This window comes from Rhinolophus sinicus, linkage group LG02 (genome assembly GCF_036562045.2).
Source record: "Rhinolophus sinicus isolate RSC01 linkage group LG02, ASM3656204v1, whole genome shotgun sequence".
Taxonomy (NCBI): domain Eukaryota; kingdom Metazoa; phylum Chordata; class Mammalia; order Chiroptera; family Rhinolophidae; genus Rhinolophus; species Rhinolophus sinicus.
Genome location: NC_133752.1, coordinates 83,949,444 through 83,958,034, shown reverse-complemented (window position 1 = coordinate 83,958,034; position 8,591 = coordinate 83,949,444). Strand labels below are relative to the sequence as shown.

The 8,591-nt window shown below is 40.3% G+C and overlaps 1 non-coding gene across 1 annotated transcript; it reads right to left on the bottom strand.

The window, feature by feature from the left end:
• Positions 1-3,627: 3,627 nt before the first annotated feature.
• LOC141570252 (U6 spliceosomal RNA) lies at positions 3,628-3,736 on the bottom strand. Its single transcript, XR_012494260.1, has one exon. It is a non-coding gene; the product is annotated as a U6 spliceosomal RNA (small nuclear RNA).
• Between the last annotated feature and the right edge of the window lie 4,855 nt (positions 3,737-8,591).

Below are 8,591 nucleotides of genomic sequence, written 5' to 3'. Positions count from 1 at the left end.
ATTGGTTGTTACACATGGGGGTGTAGGGTACAGCATAAGGAATATAGTTAATAATATTGTGATAACTATGTATGGTGCAGGTGTATACTAGATTTGTTGGGGTGATAGATGGGGGGGGTGGAGGGAAAGGTGAAAAAGGTGAAGGGATTGGGGTGGCCAGATGGCTCAGTTGGTTACAGCGCGAGCTCAAAACAAGGTTGCCGGTTCAGTTCCCGCATGGGATGGTGGGCTGCGCCCCCTGCAACTAAAGATTGAAAATGGTGACTGGACTTGGAGCTGAGCTGCACCCTCCACAACTAGATTGAAGGACAACGACTTGGAGCTGATGGGTTCTGGAGAAACACACTGTTCCCCAATATTCCCCAATAAAATAAAATTTTAAAAAAAGAGAAGGTTCTTTAACAACAACAACAAAAAGTGAAGGAATTAAGAAGTACAAACTGATAGTTTAAAAATAGTCATGGAGATGTAAAGTCAAGCACAGGAAATATAGTCAATAATATGGTAATATAATACCTATATATAGTGCCAGGTGGGTACTAGTCAGGGGAATCATTTCTGAAATTATACAAATGTCTAACCTGAAATGCTGCACACCTGAAATTAATATAAAATAATATTGAACGTCAACTGGGGTATAAGAGGTCCAAATTTCCAGGTATAAAACAAATAAGTCATGGGGATGTAACCTACAGCATAAGGAATATACTCAATAATATTGTGATAGCGTGGTACAGTGTCAGATGGTTGCTGGACTTATCATGGTGATCACTTCTTTAGGTATATTAATGTTGAATAACTATGTTATATACCTGAAACTAACATAATATTATATGTTAGTTATATTTTAATCAAAATCTTTAAAAAAATGTTTGAGACCCGCAGGCCTAAAGTAAAGCTACTCTTTTTGCTGGCAGCTGGCTTAGATCTGTTCGTGTTCCCCAGTTTTGTCCAGTGAGGCAGGAAAGGAAGTCTGCTGGGAGGCTCTGGGAAGTTTTTCCACTCCTGAAAGAGTCACAGGAAGACACTCTTCCTCCTCTGGTTGTTGGTGTGTCTGAATTTGATGCCTGAATATGCGGCAGCCGTTTTCCTACCAGCCTGAGGAGAAACTCACCGAAGAGAGCAGTGTTGTTTTCAAATTTTATTCTTACAGTGAGTTAGTGAACATCTTTCGATACAGCATATCTTTTCCTGTTTGTGTATTTTGGTAGAACAAATTCTTAGAATTGAAAGTGCCGGATAACAGGATAAACACATTGAAAATGTTAAAGATTTCCTCCCAAAAGTTTGTACCAATATAAACTTCCATCAATATTTATTTAATAAGCATTTATATAACGCTTGCTATGTGCTGACTAGGCAACTGTTTGAAGGATTTTATAAATGTGACTCACTAATGGTTTGAATGCCTTTAAATGGTCTATTCATGTCCTTGGTTCATTTTCCTTCTGGGTTTTCATCTTTTTTTTTTCTCATTAATTTCAAAGAGCTCGTTGTATATTAGGGATAATGTCCTATTATGTGACAAATAAAGTTCAATAATTACTTAATCACAATTATAATATCTAAAAAGCTCTGAAAAGCTAAGTTTTTTGTAAATTTGGTGTAAACTCATTTGATAACCAAACATGACCTCAGATGACATGACACTACTTTTAGCCTTTGTATATTCCAGTTAATGTGAGTAGTGGTTCATTTTACTGAAAAAAAAAAAGAACTTGTGTGTTTGAATCTAAGGTACTGGCCTAGACCTCACTGGTAGTGTGTATATACTGTGTGTTACCTTTTCTAAATTCTGAAAAAACTCAAAATTGCATGAGACATTCGTCCCTAAGGATTTCAAGTAAGAGAGTTTCGATTTCCTTTTTTTTTTCCTTTTTTTTTTTTTACATACATAATGTTTGGTATTTTGAGTTCACTTTTAGACATGTGGAATTGCAGGTGCCGCGGAGCCTTCAAGTAGGTACAGCATAGCCGGCAGGCAGTTGAGTATATGAATTAGAAATTTAAGGGAGAGATTAGGGTTGGAGAAGCAGATTTTATCAGGAAATAAACAATAATTAAATTGAAATCATAAGAGTACATGTCAGAAATCATCATTGTCAGAAGAGCAATGGGACATCAGTGTTCAAGGGGTGGATAATGGCGTCCATGAAGTGGAAAGAGACAAAAAGTCAGTATGCAGAAGAAAACAAGAATTGGCCAGAGCAGAGGTGCAGTCATTCCGGGCTGTGAGGTTACTGCAGCCCTGGAAGACACAGTGGTCTGATGGCTGCAGAGTTCTCAATGGAGCCATTGTAAGACATCAGGATGAACTCAAGTGTTGGGGAGTGTGTGTGCAGGGGAGGGGTAGGATGTGTCTTTGATGGTTGTCTCTGTGTCCAGGCTCAAGGATCTGGACATCAACGTTCCTTAATAGCCAAGCATCTTTCATCAGCCCTCCTAAGAATGCGGGCCTAGGATGCTTCTCCTGGAAAAGCGCAGTTAAAGGGTCTGCGCAGTTTCCCAGCCCCATCGGAGCTCCGTGGGCCCAATCTTCTGGCAAGTGGGCCAGACCTTGAAATGAGCAAGCTACTACAGTAGTGGGGGTGGGAGGAAGTTTGTTCTCATCACCACACTGGGCCAGAGGAGACCAGAAAGAAGTGTCAGTGACTTCCTATTCATTCCTTCAGATAGGCTGTCAGGATCTTTGACAGGAGCATTTAGTGCTTGCCAGTGGACAGCCACTTTCAAAGGGGACAACGGAAAGACCTCAGGTCTGCCTCTAACCTGCCCGCTGTAAAACATTTACATCTGGTCTCTGTGTAATGGAAGAAATATCCATTTTTCATTTTCAGTTGAATGTTCTCAGCCTGAAAATGTGCGCCTTTTGTTCATTCTAACTCGCCTACATCTGCATAAAACAAAAGTTCATTTTCAGAGCAGTGTGGAGGGAGACTGTGCACAATTCCAGTTATTGTATAGAAAAGCTGTATGCCTAGCTTTTTATTCAGTGAGAAAATAATATGTCCAAGATGTTAAAGTGGGTGTTTTCTGTAGCTCATACTGGTGATGTCTTGTCTATCACTCAAGAAACAATGGGCACTTATTTGGGATTGCTTAGATTTAGTTACACTACTTTATTTTTCATTTCAAACGGCTCTCAACTGTTAAGTGGGTGAAAAAAAAATGAGTTAATTTCTTAAATATTTTAAATAATTGTCCTAAGTTCTCATTTTACCTACAGCAGAAACATTTGAAAGTTGATGTTAACATTATTCCTGCAGGCTAATATGAAGAACATTAAATAAATATTCAGTGTAGATGTGACACAGATACTTCTGGTCCTGAGCTAATTTCAGCATATATTTTCGTTTAAAAAATCACTTCTCTTTCAACAATACTGAACTATACACTTAAAAATGGTTAAGGTAGTAATTTTTATTTCATGTGTATTTTACCACAATTAAAGAAAAACACTTCTAAATCTTCAAAATTTGGAAGCATTCACTTAATGAAGAATTTCTTTCAATACTGCTTATTTCAGTTTGAGAAACCTTGTGGATTTGTTTTCATATAAAGCCAGTGATTATGAAGGCTTAATTTTCAGATGTTTTATATATGTATATGTGCAGAGAAACATTTTACTTACATATGGAACAGTTCATGAATTTGCACATCATCCTTGTGCAGCGGCTATGTTACATCTTCTCTGTATTTTTCCAATTTTTAGTGCATGTGCCACCAAAGCAAGCACCACGTTACATTTATAACTCTAGAAAAGCTTACTCGGCATCACAGAGTCATAGAGTCACAAGAGACCTAAGAATCACCGTGATGTTTTCAAATGACAATTCTTTGTTCTACAAATGAGCAAGTTGAATTCTAGATTAAGTCAAGAACCTGGGACTCGCATCCAAAGCCATCTTCAAAGAGCCACTTGGCGACAGAATACAAAGCTGAGCCCTGAAAAGTCAAACACACTCTAGATAACTTGTTTCAAAAAGCAGCACTCCCCCTTTCCCCAAACGAAACAAAAACCAGTGGTCTTCTGACCCACTTCAATCTCATTTCCACTCTGCAGAATCAGCCACTTCATATTTTTTTTCATTTCTAAATCTCTGCACTAGCAGTTGTCTTACCACTGCTGAAGATGAGAATTGAACCCTCTTCCACCACCATTATCATACACACATACCCAACCCTTCTTCTCTCAATAAGGTCATATTGTGAATTAGTTAACCCATGTTTACATTACTATGAAAATGAAATATACCAATCACACTCAAGCCATGTAATATATACTGTGGCAACTTTTCCTTTCTTGTCTTTTCTTTTTGAATCAATAATTTTTTTTTCTTTTTGTAGTGTTTTATGTACCCTAAATTCCTCTCCAGTTACATAAATCTCCTCTCAAAATATTCAAAAACATCAATTACTCTGCCCATTTTATCTTGGAAACATATCTCTGGTAGCCTTCTGACTGACGGGCTCCAATCTGGGCTGGTTGCTCTTTATGCTGTCACCTTGGTGATTCCCTTCTTTTGTTAAGTCCCACATCTTTCCCTTTCTTAGTTTAAAATACCTCATTTTAATTGAGCAATAGCTTCCCAATAAAGGATATCTAAGAAGTAACATTTTTGAGAACTTGCAAGTCTAGAAAACTTTTTATTCTACCCCTTTACACCAGTTGAGGTTGGAAATAACTTTCCCTCAGAATCTTTTCTCTTATTTCCAGTGTTATTTGATGCATATAGATCCTCAGTCCTTTGTGTGAAATCTGGTTCTTTGTACTGAAATTTCATAATGATGTACCTTCGTGTGGGTCTATTTCTGCCCATTGTGCTGGGCAATGGAAACTGATGGCTTCCAGTTAAATTTTCTTGACTTATTTCACTGATTTGCTCTGCTTTGTTTCCTTTTTCTTTGTGGGATGCTTATTACTCAGATCTGAAGCATTTTCTCCTGGTCTCCTAATTTCTTTTTCTTTCCTATTTTCCAACTTTTTTTTTTGTACTCTTTCTGTGGGCAATTTCCTCAACTTCATCTTCTAAGCCTTCTATTTTTTCATTTCTATTTTCATTTTCAAAACTGGCTTGTTTTCTGAGTATTTCTTTCTTGTGGCCGCTTGGCTTGTTTTTTTAATGGAGTCAAACTTTTTACTATTTCAAAACCTGAAGATATTAGTTCTTTAAAATGCTCCCCCTTCCCTTATAGTCCTACTTTCCTCCACAGGGGGGAAAAAGCTATGGAGGAAGTCTTTAAGGAATCCTTTCACCTCAAAGAATTCCTCAAATGCCTGGTGATCCTTGGCTGTTTGTACATCGTTAGATGGGGACACAGAGAGCTAACTGGAAGCAATTGGCTCATGTGAGTAGGATTTATTGACTGTGGCATTTCTGAAGCTGTACTGCTTCTTTGGGTACCCTGTGTCAGCTGTCAGATTTTGCACAGAAGTATCTTCTAATCTCCTGGCTGGAGACCATAAGCCTGGCTGCCAGCATTCAGGTAGCCAAGTGAGGGAAAAGGGGAGAGGTTCTAAATATTCTGATTACAAACTTTCATATTACACTCTATCCATCAAGGTTCAAGGGGTTAACTAAAAACGGGTACAAAGAACTTTCAAGAATACTCTAGGGCTACGGGAGAGTATCCCAAAAAGGCAAAAACTTAGAATGGGGTCCCTCTCCCCGTGTCTGGGGCTCCGATCTTGTTGGCAACAGCATGGCTGCAGCCACTGGATGGTGGAGAAGTTAGCTAGGTTGCCTGGGCTAGAGTTGGGCCAGTCCCAGGAAAGCAGAAAGCATCTCCCTGGGGTGCAGTCAGGCCGAGGTTGGCAGCAGGGAACCATTGCTGGGACTGGAAGGAAGAAAATACCTCAGTGGGATATAGGTGGGCCAAGGCTGGCACATGCCTACAGAAGATGGGCAGGAAGTGCATCTCTACAAGGATGAAAGGCAGCCTCACCCAGAGACTCATAACTTCGGGAGCCACTTGCCGTCCAGAGAGGTGGTCGCAGGACCAGGGCCAGGGCTGCAAACTCGCTTGGGAATGTGTACCCTGGGGCTGAATGCCACTGGCTGTCCCCTTCCTTATCCACACACCATTGACAACTAGATGGTAAGAAGCAGCAGCAAAATAAAGCATTCCAAAGATAAGAAAAAAGAAGAAATGCTTAAAGGGTCCACTCATTTATCATAGTGTAGGCAATTAGTTTGCTAGGGCTGCTGTAACCAACAACCACAGACTGGGTGACTTGACAGAAATTTATGGTCTCACAGTTCTGGAGGCTAGAAGTCCAAAACCAAGGTGTTGGCAGAGTTGGTTCCTTTTGAGGGCTGTGTGGGAGGATCTGTTCCAGGCCTCTCTTCTTGGCTTGTAGATGACCATCTTCTCCCTCTCTTTTCACGTCTTCATCCCTGTGTCCAAATCTCTCTTCTGTGAGGTTACCACTCATGTTGGATTAGGGCCACCATGATGAACTTCAACTTGATTACCTCTGAAAAGACCCTATCTCGAAGTACAGTCACATTCTCAGTGAGGTACTGGGGGTTAGGACTTCCAACAAATTTTGGAAGGACACAAATCAACCTATAATAGCAACAATGGGTGGATTTGGAGGTGAGATGCAATCAATCGGTAACTGGCACACTCCTGTTTTCAGTGCGGTACCCCACCCTCAACTGCTCCTGGAGTTTTCCAGTCTGGAGACCCTCTATTTTACCTTTTCTAAACACACACAGGCTTATGCTACCGTGTTCCCCTGAAAATAAAACCTAGCCGGACAATCGCTCTAATGCGTCTTTTGGAGCAAAAATTAATATAAGCCCCGGTCTTATTTCACTATAAGACCGGATCTTACGTAAGACCAGATCTTATATTAATTTTTGCTCTAAAAGATGCATTAGAGCTGATTGTCCAGCTAGGTCTTATTTTCAGGGAAACAGGGTAGGATGTTGGAGAAGCAGCTGCCAAGCTGTGCAACACTGAAGAGGTTATCTGGGGGTTAAACTGAAAGTCCTAATAGATTGTCAACTAATCCTATGTTCAGCCCATTTCACTCCAACTTCCAGAGGTACCTGATGTCACAGTCATGAACATTAGGGGATTTTCTGGGGGGATTTTGGGTTGCTTCTTGGCATTCCCCACTGTTTGCTGAGTCAGTTTTCTCAGGTCTGCTAAGTTTTGCTTTCATTTTTCCAAAACATTATTGCTGTTAAGTTCTCTGTTGTTGAGACTTTATGCTTTATAAATTATTAAACAAACCGTTTATTTTGGAATAATTTTAGATTTACAAAAAAATTGCAAAAGTAATGCAGGGACTACCCTTATGCTAACATTAACATCTTACTTTATCATTGTACTTTTGTCAAAACTAAGACGTTAACTTACATTACTATTGACAGAGTGTTTTTCCACTGTCTTTATTGTTCCATGATCCAATTAAGATCCCACATTGCATTTAGCTGTCATGTCTCCTTAAGTCTCCTCTAATTTGACTGTTTGTTTTTCCTTATTTTTCATGAACTTGACATTTTGGAAGAGTACTGGTCAGGCATTTTGTACAATGTCCCTCTAATTGTTTGTCTGTTTTCCTCATTAGACTGGGGTTATGGGTTTCTGGGAATAACAGTGGTGAGATGCCCTCACCACATATTTGGGGTACATGATATCCACATATATCACTGGTGATGTTAACCTCGAGCACTAGGTTAAGGTAAAAATTCCACGGTGGCTCTCTTCTGTAAGGCAGGGCTGATGGTAGATAAGGCTGTTCTAGAACTAGATTTGCCCACAGCAAAGGAGATAAAATTCTAGCCCCCTCCAATGAAGGCAAGGTGGACATCATTATCATGATATGCTGCAGGGCTGGAACGGCAGCCAGAGACTGGACTCACAGTTATGGAGATGACTAACCGAGCACAGCACATGTAGGGGCCACATGGATAGATGGGCAGCCAACACCACTGTTCAGCATTTACCATCAGGATATCAGTGATGGAAGACAAAGAAGCTGAGGGCAGTTGCCCTAATGTAAAAAGTCACAATTCCTTGCCGTTACCTGAGCCAGTTTTCCAACCCAAACCACACTGAACATGTTGAGTCCCCAGGAGGAAGTTCCTTGCAACAAAGCAAGTACAGACTTTTTTTTAACAATTCCCCTGGTCCTGCCCCAAAAGTAATTATGGCCTTATACTCAGGAGAAAGGGGGACACCCAGATATTCTATGGGAGGTCTGTGGACACAAGGTCTAAGTAGACATTGATACCCAAGGATCTGAAGCATCACTATGGGGGATACACTAATAAATGGAGTGCTGACCTCGTTATAAATGTGTATGTAATAAGTGCTCACATTAAAACTACACATGCTCTGTGGACCCATCTGGTGGTCACTTCTCTGTCTCTGTACCTATAACTAGACTGACATACTTAGTCACTGTAATGACTCCCCACATGCATCTTTGGCCTATGGGATATAGGTTGACCTTGAGACCAAACAGAAGCCTGTGTGACTGCTATGCACTCCCTTTTCACACCGCCAGCCAAAATAGTAAATAATACGCTCTTTTCAGATTACAAGAGGACCAAAAGCAGTTCATTCACATGTAG